At 44.1% G+C, this 12,840-nt stretch overlaps 1 long non-coding RNA gene across 3 annotated transcripts in view; it reads left to right on the forward strand.

The window, feature by feature from the left end:
* The window catches only part of LOC144285931 (uncharacterized), a 37,453-nt gene extending 25,053 nt beyond the window's left edge, over positions 1 to 12,400 (forward strand). The window contains exons 3-4 of one of the 3 annotated variants that reach the window (XR_013354072.1): positions 9,223 to 9,308; positions 12,076 to 12,400. This is a non-coding gene — a long non-coding RNA (uncharacterized LOC144285931). The other 2 variants (XR_013354075.1, XR_013354076.1) reach the window with 2 other exon arrangements.
* Positions 12,401 to 12,840: the final 440 nt, after the last annotated feature.

Genomic DNA, 12,840 nt, shown 5'->3' on the forward strand with positions numbered 1-12,840 from the left:
GACCTGAGCTGAAGGCAGATGCTTGACCTTGACCGGCTGAGCCACCTAGGCACCCCTAAGATTCTCTTTTCTTTCTTCTTTTGACAAATTTTTAGAAATTCTGATGAATAGTTTGGAAAATTTACCCAGCTCCTGCATTATTGGGAAACTCAGCAGTGTTTTCTTATATCATTTGAGGGTTGTATGTTTTCACTTAGATCTTTGATACACTTTGATTTAACGTGATATCTAATGTGAGGAGTGAGTTCCAGCTTTTCCTCCTGGTTGTCTAATTGCTCCATTATTAGTACGTTAAAAACTTCCCCAAAGTCCCTTCCTGAATTAAAAACGATTATAGTATCATATACATTTACATAAGCAATTGGTTCTATTTCTGGATTTTGTCATTTTCCCCTTGCTCTGTATGCTTATTCGTGCACCAATAACATTGTTTTATATTGGTTTTAATATCTGGTAGAGCTACTTTCTGGGTTTTTCCTTCTCCTCCTAATCAAGTTGTTTGGGTCTAGGAAGAAACTCTGATGACATTTTTATTAGGATTGTGATACATTTGTAGACTGAGGGGCAATTGATCTGTTTATAATGTTGGTGGCAGCTTGGTTTCCATCCTTGGAGTCTAGACGCCATCTGGTGGCCACTGTGCACAACGGCAATATTTTCTCTTAAGCCGCTCAAAGCTTTCGGTGGATCAGGTACTGGGGAGGCTTGGATGAATGGCTCTGGCTCGAAGCCCTGACAGTGAAGACATTTGGAGGGCTGCCGTCATCAGAAGGCTTGACTGGGGCTGGGGGATCCCCTTCTAAGATGGCGCAGTCACACTCGTGGAAGACAATGCTGGCTGTTGGTAGGCCTCAATTCTCCATAGTGTGCTCATGACAGGCAACTGGCTTTCCCTAAAGCAGGTGGAACCAGCAATGGGTGGATGGGGAATTTGAACTGTGATCCAGGCCTGAGGCTGGCCTTGACTGATCCTACAAGGCACTCTGGAGCATGGATAATCTACTACAGTTGCCCCTTGTTTGACCCAGAGCCTATTAGAGTTGTCCCCTGTGTGGCTCAAATTCCTGGGTCTTATATGCCTGACTCCCTCAGTCACCGATGGGGATGTCCATCCATGCAGGGCCTGCCTTTGGGCAAGGTGGTTCTGTACACCTGAGAGATCTGACACCACTCCCAGTGGCTGGAGAGGCAAGCCTGACCTTGGAGGGGGATCTGGGCAGAGGATCTGGGCAGGGGAATCTCCACATCCAGCATCAATCCCAATTTTCTGTCTCTGGTGCAAACCTACCTCCTGGATTCTTCCCTTAGATGTGTGATGACAACTCTTCCCCTGTTTGTGTCCAAGATCAAGTTCCTGATCTTCTCTCCTAAACCTGCTCATCCCACAGGCTTCCCTGCCTCAGTTACTGACAACTCCATCAGTTCTGGTGCTTATGCCAAAATCTTTGGGATTGTCTTTGATGGACTCCTCTCTTTATTCCATATGTCGCTGACTGATCTGTCAGCAAATCCTGTTGACTTTATTTGTGAAAGATCCCAAATGTGAACACCCTGGGCCAAGACACACATCATCTCTCTCTCTCTTCTTTAATATTTTATTTATTGATTCATGAGAGACACAGAGAGAGAAGCAGAGACACAGGCAGAGGGAGAAGCAGGCTTCCTACCGGGAGCCTGATGTGGGGACTCGATCCCAGATCCTGGGATCACACCCTGAGCTGAAGGCAGACACTCAACCGCTGAGCCATCCAGGTGTCCAGACACACATCATCTCTTCTCTGGGCTTTTACAATTGCCCCCTAGCCGGGCTCTGTCCTTCCACTCCTGCCTGGCTAAATTATTCTCTTGTTGAAATGCAAACTGGATCATGTCCTTTCTCTACTTATTACTGCCAGTGGCTTCCCTAAGAGCAAAATCCAAATTCCCCTCAAAGGCCTAAAAGGCCTGGCATGATTGCCCCCCAATCCCCTCCTGGGCCCTATCAACTCTGACTTCATCTCCTCTTTCCCTCCTTGCTCACTCAATCTGTCTGGAATTTCCTTCCCCAGGATTCACATGGCTCCTTCTCTCCCGTCCCTCAGGCCTCTGCTCAAAATTTGCCTTCTGGGGCACAGTGGTTGAGGTTGAGCATCTGCCTTCGTCTCAGGTCGTGATCCCAGGGTCCTTGGATTGAGTCCCACATCGGGCTCCTGGCAGGAAGCCTGCTTCTCCCTCTGCCTGTGTCTCTGTCTCTCTGTGTCTCTCATGAATAAGTAAATAATTTTTTTTAAACAGCTGCCTTTTGAGTGAGGATGTCTGTGGCCACCCCTTTAATTTCATAGCTCTGCCTCAGTACCCCTTGTCTTCTTGGTATATAATCCCTCCATTGCATTAATCGCCACCTTATGTAATTTACTCATCATTTTGTTTGTTATTTGTCTCCCCATCAGACTGCATAAGATACACAGGGGCAGTGAATAAATTTTCTCCCTTGTGTTCTTGCTGAAACCCCAGCATCAGAACAGTGCCGGACAGAATAGGAGCTCAATAAATATATTTAAATGAATGCAAGAGTGAACACAGCACTTACCACTACCTTAGAATGAATTTGTTCCTTCTTTAATTTTATCTGTACTATTGGTATGTGGATGTATTTTTTAAAAAGATTTTGAGAGAGAGAATGAGCGGTGGGGAGAGGGAGAGAGAGAGAGAAAATGAGTGCATGAGCTCATGAGCTAGTGGGGGAAGGGGCAGAGAGAGAGAGAATCTTAAGCAGTCTCTGTTCTGAGTGCAGGACCCAAAATGCAGACCTTGAGATCATGACCTGAGATTAAATCAAGAATTGGAGGCTTAACTGAGCCACCCAAGTGTTCCCCTCTGAGTGTGAACATCTTGGCAAAAGTCGTACATTCTTGTGCTTCCTTCAGATCCTCCAGACACAGTATGGTATGGTTAAAAGCAAGAGCTGGCTAAAATCAGACCCTGGCCCGGACATTTGCTCGATGTGCACAGTACTGAGCAAAGCATTGTGCTGTACCTCAGTTTCTTCATCTGTAAAGCAGGTTACCCACCCCCTAGGGTTGCAGTGGAGATGGAATGCATTGGTGCATTTGAAATACTGAGGACATGCCTTGCACATAATACATGCTCAGCAAAATGCTGCAAGTTGCCAGGGTTGTTTCCAGGAAGGTCTGATGTAGTCAGGGGGAGAAGTTTAAACCATCTACTTAAAACCGAGCACCCACTTGTCCCAATTCAATGTCTCAGGCATAGGGTGAAAAAGAATAACAAATAATAAGCGAGACTTGCTCCCAAAGAGTGTGTGTTCAAGGCTATAAGATAAAATATGAAGCAATGGCAAAGACCAGAGATTTGGGGTCAAAAATACATTTATGAAAGTCCACTCTACCCTGTGTGATTCCCCCCACCTTTTTTAGGGCAGGGAGGGGAAAGGGAGAGGGAGAGAGAGACCCCAAGCACACTCTACGCCCAGCATGGAACTCAACACAGGGCTCAGTCCTAGAACCCTGAGATCATTACCTGAGCCGAAATCAAGAATCTGATGTTTAACCGACTGAGCCACCCAGGAGCCCCTACCCTGTGTGATCTTAAGTGAATTACCTCATTTCTTTGAGCCTCAGTTTCTTCAGCCATAAAATGGGGTCAACCCAGCACTTACCCCCTAGAATTGCGGTAAAGATGAAATCCGACTGAGTATATACAGGGAAGCACACAACACTGGAAGCAGTATTGACAATCAGTCTCGTTAAGAACAAGGGTCAATGGGTTCAAGGCGGGAGAAAGAAGAGAATTTTGCATGCTCAGAGGTGGGATACCTCTTGGGGGTCCTGGACAGCTAGTCACTCCCCATTCAGAGGAGATTGTTCTTACACCAGGGAGTCTCTTTTCCATTTCTGTGTCTGGCTAACTCTCCATGGACACTCCAAACTGGTTGCCCCTACTCCAAACAACCTTCCCTGATAGCTAACTCCCTAGTAGGCGGGAAGGTTGAGGGGATGGGGAAGTGCTGAGGTGCCCTTGGAGGCACTTATCTCCATGGAGCAGAAACTGAGAATGGTCTAAAGAATTGGTAACTGTGGAGGAGCAGTGATGGGGGCCCTAGCCCCAGGGTTCCTGAAAGACACATGCCCTGTGGACCTCAATCCTGATCCCCCAGCATCTGAGGCAGTGGTTCTGAGTGTGAGCCAGGGATCATTTTGGTACTATTTCTATAAGATGAGCATGATATAGAGGTGCCTGGGTGGTTCAGTGGTTGAGCATCTGCCTTTGGCTCAGGTTGTGATCCTGGGGTCCTGGGGTCGAGTCTTGCATTGGGCTCCCTGCGAGGAGCCTGCTTCTCCTTCTTCCTGTCTCTCTGCCTCCTTCAGTGTCTCTCATGAATAAATAAATGAAATCTTTAAAAAAAAGATGAGTATGATTTTTTTTTTTGCCCCTGTCACTGTCATTCTCCCTCCAGGACTCAGCAGAGTCTTCCAGAGGTTACATGTCTGAGGGTACCACTGCTCTGTGAGCTAATGGGATGTGTGCCCAGGTATTTGTGTGTGTGTGTGTGTGTGTGTGTGTGTGTGTGTGTGTTTAAAGATTTTGTTTATTTATTCATGAGAGACACACGGAGACAGGCAGAGACATAGGCAGAGGGTGAAGCAGGCTCCCTGTGGGAAGCCTGAGGCAGGACTTGATCCCAGGACCCCAAGATCATAACCTGAGCCAAAGGCAGACGCTCAACCACTGAGCCACCCAGGTGTCTCATGTGTGTGTGTTTTAATAACAGTTTTATTGAGATATAACTCACATTCACCCATACAACTTACCCATTTGAAGTATATGATCCAATGACTGTTCTTATGTTAGCTATAGCTACAATCAATTTCTGAAGGTTTTCATCACCCCAACAAGAAACCCATCACCTAAGAGCAATTACCCCCACTTTCCCCACCCCTGGCCCCTGGCAGTGACTAATCTACTTTCTTCTATATAGATTTGCTTATTCTGAATATTTCATATCAAATGGAATTATTTCGGTATGTAGTCTTTTGTGACTGACTTCTTTCACTTAGCAAAATGTTATTGAGGTACATCCATTGTAGCATGCATCAGTACTTCATTCCTGGATGTCTTTTTTTTTTAAGGTTTTATTTATTTATTTGAGAGAGAGAGAAAGAGAATGCATGTGCGAACAGTAGGGAGAAGCAGACTCTCCGCAGAGCAAGGAGCCAGACGCCAGGCTCCATCCAGGACCCTGAGATCATGACCTGAGCCGAGCAGACACTTAACCAGATGAGCCACCCAGGCTCCTCATTAACTTCTAATATAATAAGTACTGATAGAACTCACATAAATATGAGCTCACTGGGGTCCTCAACAATTTTTAAGAATATAAAGATATTTGAAAACCATGGGACTGTGGTTTGGGGCAAGATTTACAGATCGTTTCCTTCCTGATGTGATGTATAGCAGTCAGATACCCACAAACGATCTACCCACAAACTCAGCGGCTGCAGCAAACATTGGGTGACTGCGTCAGGCCCCTCGGTGGCTGGGCTTGCTCCAGGCTGTGGGCTGGTTTGGGGTTTGTTCTGTATGTGTTCATTCTTCGGGCCAGGCTGAAGGGAACATGCTTCTACCCAGGACTTGATTTTCTCAAGCCAACTGCCACAGCACCTTTGATACCTCCGTTCCCAGAAGTGTCTGCTAACGTTCCGTTGACCAAAGTCAGGCATGTGGCTACGCCCACCACCTCCTGGAGGTTCCAGGAGGAACCCACTGCGGAATGGGGAGGAGCCAATGTTTGCTGAACCTAATCCAATCCTCAGAGATTCAGGCAGTCAGTTCCCGGCTCCCATTTATTTATTTATTTGTTTATTTATTTGAGCTCGATTTGCCAACATATAGTATAACACCCAGTGCTTATCCGGTCAAGTGCCCCCCTCAGTTTTAAAGTGTGGGGGAGCTGGCTTGCATCCCTGGCACAGTGTTGCCCACACAGGACCCCTCCTTGTACTTGGCCCCCTGTCGCTTTGTACCGCATTCCTAGGGTGGGCTGGCTGAACCCCGAAGGTGATCTGCCAAAGTTGTCATTTGGGGACCTGCAAGCTCACTCTCTGTTTCAAAAAAAAACTTCACTTGAAATCTGGCATTGTGATGCCCCCAGGTATGGTTTTCTTTTTTAAAATTCCCCTGGCTATTCGGGGTCTTTTCTGATTCCACACAAATCTTAAAATAATTTGTTTCAACTCTCTGAAGAAAGTCCATGGTATTTTGATAGGGATTGCATTAAACGTGTAAATTGCCCTGGGTAACATTGACATTTTCACAATATTAATTCTTCCAATCCATGAGCACGGAATATTTTTCCATCTCTTTGTGTCTTCCTCAATTTCTTTCAGAAGTGTTCTGTAGTTTTTAGGGTATAGATCCTTTACCTCCTTGGTTAGGTTTATTCCTAGGTATCTTATGCTTTTGGGTGCAATTGTAAATGTGATTGACTCCTTAATTTCTCTTTCTTCAGTTTCATTGTTAGTGTATAGAAATGCCACTGACTTCTGGGCATTGATTTTGTATCCTGCCACACTGCCAAATTGCTGTATGAGTCCTAGCAATCTTGGGGTGGAGTGTTTTGGGTTTTCTATGTAGAGTATCATGTCATCGACGAAGAGGGAGAGTTTGACTACAAAGCTGTGGTCATCAAGACAGTGTGGTACTGGCACAAAAACAGACACACAGATCAATGGAACAGAATAGAGAATCCAGAAGTGGAACCTCAACTTTATGGTCAACTAATATTCGACAAAGGAGGAAAGACTATCCACTGGAAGAAAGACAGTCTCTGCAATAAATGGTGCTGGGAAAATTGGACATCCGCATGCAGAAGAATGAAACTAGGCCACTCTCTTTCACCATACACAAAGATAAACTCAAGATGGATGAAAGATCTAAATGTGAGACAAGATTCCATCAAAATCCTAGAGGAGAACACAGGCAACACCCTTTTTGAACTCGGCCATAGTAACTTCTTGCAAGATACATCCACGAAGGCAAAAGAAACAAAAGCAAAAATGAACTATTGGGACTTCATCAAAATAAGAAGCTTTTGCACAGCAAAGGATACAGTCAACAAAACTAAGAGACAACCTACAGAATGGGAGAAGATATTTGCAAATGAATTATCAGATAAAGGGCTAGTATCCAAGATCTATAAAGAACTTATTAAACTCAACAGCAAAGAAACAAACAATCCAATCATGAAATGGGCAAAAGACATGAAGAGAAATCTCACAGAGGAAGACATAGACACGGCCAACATGCACATGAGAAAATGCCCCGCATCACTTGCCATCAGGGAAATACAAATCAAAACCACAATGAGATCCCACCTCACACCAGTGAGAATGGGGAAAATTAACAAGGCAGGAAACCACAAATGTTGGAGAAGATGCGGAGAAAAGGGAACCCTCTTACACTGTTGGTGGGAATGTGAACTGGTGCAGCCACTCTGGAAAACTGTGTGGAGGTTCCTCAAAGAGTTAAAAATAGACCTGCCCTACGACCCAGCAATTGCACTGCTGGGGATTTACCCCAAAGATACAGATGCAGTGAAACGCCGGGACACCTGCACCCCGATGTTTCTAGCAGCAATGTCCACAATAGCCAAACTGTGGAAGGAGCCTCGGTGTCCATCGAAAGATGAATGGATAAAGAAGATGTGGTTTATGTATACAATGGAATATTCCTCAGCCATTAGAAACGACAAATACCCACCATCTGCTTCGACGTGGATGGAACTGGAGGGTATTATGCTGAGTGAAATAAGTCAAACAGAGAAGGACAAACAGTGTATGTTCTAATTTATTTGGGGAATATAAATAATAGTGAAAGGGAATAAAGGGGAAAGGAGAAAAAAATAAGTGGGAAATATCAGAAAGGGAGACAGAACATGGAAGACTCCTAACTCTGGGAAACGAACTAGGGGTAGTGGAAGGGAGGAGGGCAGGGGGTGGGGGTGACTGGGTGGCGGGCACTGAGGGGGGCACTTGACGGGATGAGCACTGGGTGTTATTCTGTATGTTGGCAAATTGAACACCAATAAAAAATAAATTTATTATTAAAAAAATAAAAATAACAAAAATAAACTTCACTTACCTGCCACGTACCTGAACTGGTGGTTTTCATATAAAATCCGCATTTCTGTTTTATCTTGAAAAGTCCTAAAACCTGTTAACACTGGGCACACATCCCTCCATGGTGACAGTTGATTGAGCTGAGGAGAGATCACCAGCCTGACCTCTTCAATTTGCTCCAGTTCCCAACACTGCTTAATGTCCTACACCTGTCTGCACTCACTTACCTTTCCTCTGTCCTCTTTAGGGATATGATTTTTTTTAATTCAAAAAATTGTGGTGAAGTATATATCACATAAAAATTTACCAATTGCCAGTTCAACCCTTGAAAAGTGTACAACTCAGTAGCATGAAGTACACTTACAGTGTTGTGCAACCGTCACTGCTACAACTTACCACTCTAAGTGGAAACCCTGTAAGCATTGAATCGTCCCCTACCCCTGCCAACTCTCCTTCCTCCCAGCCCCAATAACTGCCAGTCTGCTTCTGTCTTTGTGGATTATGCATATGAATGTTTAATCACTGCTCTAGATAAGCCCCAACTAGTTTAAAATCAGCATATATAGCAACGATTTTCTTTTGGTTAAAAGGTATTTGTTCTATCTGGAACACTTGCAGATGTTGTCTGTATGTGGCTAGAAAAAAATGTCTGAAAAACTATGTCACAAATTCTAAGCAGTAATTACCTCTAGGCACTGGGATCGGGGAAATGTTTACTTCTTGGTTTACATAATTAATGAAGGGATGAGAGTGAGTAACTCTGGTTAATTTTTGTGTATTTCTTTCCCCCACTCTGTGCAGAAAGGAAGAGATACAGAAAACATCTGGAGCTGTTTAGGCTATAAACAATGGTGCCTACCCCTTATATGGCTTGTTTAGAAGTGGAGGAACCAAATAAACCACTTGTTGTTTGAACCATTTGATTCAGATTATTCCTCTTGTTTGTACCCTAATTGATAATCTGTGAAGAAGCTCTAACAACTCAAACCAGCAGGTGCTATGATCATTTCCTACAAAAGGAGCCTGGTGTTAAGAGATGGAAAGTCACTGTCTAGGGACACCAGGTAGTAGATACACAAGATTCTTTTTCTTTTTCTTCCCCCAGATCATCTGCAACTGTCAGAAACAAAAGAATGGTGGAACCTCTGAGGTAAACTCCTCCCTCCACCTGGGCTCTGACTTTGAGAGAGGGTAAGCCCAAGCTCTAGGTCACCAGCAAGGAGTGCTCACACTCAGGGATACTACAACCTGAGGCTCCTTCTTTCTTTTTTCTTTCTTTCTCTTTCTTTCAGATTTATCTATTTATTCATGAAAGACACAGAGAGAGAGAGGCAGAGACACAGGCAGAGACACAGAGGGAGAAGCAGGCTCCTCGCAGGGAGTCTGATGTGGGACTCAATCCCAGGACCCTGGGATCATACCCTGAGCAGAAGGCAGATGCTCAAATGCTGAGCCACCCAGGCGTCCTAAGTCTTTGGTTTCTTACAGTCAATTGACTTATTTTTTTTTTTAAGATTTGTTTATTCATTTTAGAGAGGGGAGGGGCAGAGGGAGAGAATCTTCAAGCAGACTCCTGGCAGAGCATGAGCCCGATGTGGGGCTTGAACCCACAATCCATGAGATCATGATCCATTCAATTGACTTTAAAGACAAAAGACAAGTAGTCTTTTCTTCCTCTCATCTCCTAAAGAGATATACGTGTGCAAGGTTGGAAAGAACAGAGAGAGAGAAGCACTGATATTAATAACATTTATATAGCACTTACTGAGTGCCAGGCACTGCTTTAGGCACCTTAGCTTTTCTGCATTAACTAGTTTACCCCTAATAAGGTAGTAGTTATTATCACTCTCATCCCCATTTGACAGAGAAAACCAAGGCACAGAAAGATTATATCACTTGCCCAGTGCCACAGAACTAGTGAGTGGTTGGTCTAGGATTTGAGTCTAAGATGTGTGATTTCAGATTCCATGAGTCAAACCCCATTCTCAGGAAATATGAGTAATTTGGCAATATGTAGACCCCAACTTCACATAGTTTTGTTTCTTGTGTCCTCCATTAAACCAGAGATCTGCAACTTCCTCTGCTGTCATCAGCATGCCATTTCTAGTAATGCTTGTGGCTGCTGTCTGTCATTGAACTCCTACTATGTGGCAGTGCTTTATGTAGAGTCTTTTCTTTAAAAAATATTTCATTTATTTATTTTAAAGACAGAGAGAGATAGAGCACAAGCAAGAGGGAAGAGCAGGCTCCCCGCTGAGCAGGGAGCTGGATGTGGGGCTCAATTCCAGGTCCCCAGGATCATGACCTGAGCCTAAGGCAGATGCCCAACCAACTGAGCCACCCAGGCGCCCCATGTATATAGTTCTATTTTAAAAATATATTTATTTATTTATTTATTTATTTATGAGAGATAAAAAGCAAGGGGGGGTAGGGAGAGAAAGAATCCTGAAGCAGACTCTCTGCTGAATGTAGAGCCCAATTTGGAGCTCAATACCAGGACCCTGAGATCATGACCTGAGCTGGAATCAAGAGTCAGCCACTTAACTGACTGAGCCACCCAGGCACTCCAAGATTTTTAAAAAATATTTAATTAATTCACTCATGAGAGAGGCAGAGAGAGAGGCAGAGACATAGGCAGAAGGAGAAGCCGGCTTCCCACGGGGAGCCCGATGCAGGACCAATCCCAGGACCCCAGGATCATGACCTGAGCCAAAGGCAGATGTTCAACCACTGATCCACCCAGGTGCCCCCAACATTTTTTGTTTTTTGTTTTTTGTTTTAATTTTTATTTATTCATGATAGGCACACATTGAGAGAGAGAGAGGCAGAGACACAGGCAGAGGGAGAAGCAGGCTCCATGCACCGGGAGCCCGACGTGGGATTCGATCCAGGGTCTCCAGGATCGCGCTCTGGGCCAAAGGCAGGCGCCAAACCGCCGCGCCACCCAGGGATCCCCATTTTTTGTTTTTAAGTAATCTTTACACCCAACGTGGGGCTTGAACTCACAACCCCAAGACCAAGAGTCACATGCTCTTCTGACCAAGCCTTCCAGATAACCTTAGTCTTTCTATTTTTATAAACACATGAAAAGAAGAATTTTATCCCCAATTTTATTTTAAAGATTTTATTTATTTATTCATGAAAGACACACACACACACACACACACACACACACACACACACACAGAGGCAGAGACACAGGAGGAGGGAGAAGCAGTCTCCATGCAGGGAGCCTGATGTGGGACTTGATCCCAGGACTCCAGGATCATGCCCTGAGCCAGAGGCAGACGCTCAACTTCTGAGCCACCCAGGCATCCCTTATCCCCAGTTTAAGATGAACAGAAGATCAAAGAGGAGGATCAAAGATGTAGTATAATTTGTCCAGATCAAACATTTAATTAGGAAAGGGGCTTCTTTTCCATGGCTAGGTGGACTCTGGATGCAAATGAAATTTCAAATCAAAGAAAAGTAGACAGCAGAGTAGCAACACTTAAGCTGATTGCTAACAAGTGCTGCCGAGTGTGTGTAGAAGGTGATGGGCTCATAAACAATGTTGGTGGGAATGTAATTCAATATCCTTTTTTTGGAGAGAATTCTGAGGGTGGTCAATGTAGTATACAAACACATGTACCAGGACACCTGGGTGGCTCAGTGGTTGAGCATCTGCCTTTGGCTCAGGTCATGATCCTGGGGTCCTGGGATCAAGTCCTGTGTCGGGCTCCCTACAGGGAGCCTGCTTCTCCCTCTACCTATGTCTCTGTCTCTCTCTGTGTCTCTCATTAATAAATAAGTAAATTCTTTTTAAAAACCCCAAAAAACAAAAGCAAATTAATTAATGTTGTTAAGGTTATTGTGGGTTTTTTTTTTTTAATCTTTTTCCGCGTCTATGGAAATGATCATGTGGTTTTAATTTCCTTGTTTCTTCGCCGGGACACCTGCACCCCGATATGTAAAGCAGCAATGTCCACAATAGCCAAACTGTGGAAGGAGCCTCGGTGTCCATCGAAAGATGAATGGATAGAGAAGATGTGGTTTATGTATACAATGGAATATTCCTCAGCCATTAGAAATGACAAATACCCACCATTTGCTTCGACGTGGATGGAACTGGAGGGTATTATGCTGAGTGAAATAAGTCAAACAGAGAAGGACAAACATATGGTCTCATTCATTTGGGGAATATAAATAATAGTGAAAGGGAATAGAAGGGAAGGGCGAAGAAATGGGTAGGAAATATCAGAAAGGGAGACAGAACATGAAGACTCCTAACTCTGGGAAACGAACTAGGGGTGGTGGAAGGGGAAGAGGGTGGGGGTGGGGGTGAATGGGTGACGGGCACTGAGGGGGGCACTTGACGGGATGAGCACTGGGTGTTATTCTGTATGTTGGCAAACTGAACACAAATAAAAAATAAATTTATTATTAAAAAAAGAAAAAAATTTCTTGTTTCTTTACATCTATATTTTTGAATGTTTTCCTAGCATTTGTCTCAGGCCATATTTTCTTGTTTCTTTGTATGCTTCATAATATTTTTTTTGTTGGAAACTGGACATTTTGACTGTTATAATGGCAACTCTAGAAATCATATACTCCCCTTCCCAAAGTTTGTTTTTGTTGCTATTTGTTCTAGTGATTATTTTAGTGACTTTTCTAATATTTATAAACTATTCTGCAAAGTCTGTGTCCTTTCTTGTGTGTGGAGACTGAAATCTCTGCTCTGTTA

This window comes from Canis aureus, chromosome 1 (genome assembly GCF_053574225.1).
Source record: "Canis aureus isolate CA01 chromosome 1, VMU_Caureus_v.1.0, whole genome shotgun sequence".
Lineage (NCBI taxonomy): Eukaryota > Metazoa > Chordata > Mammalia > Carnivora > Canidae > Canis > Canis aureus.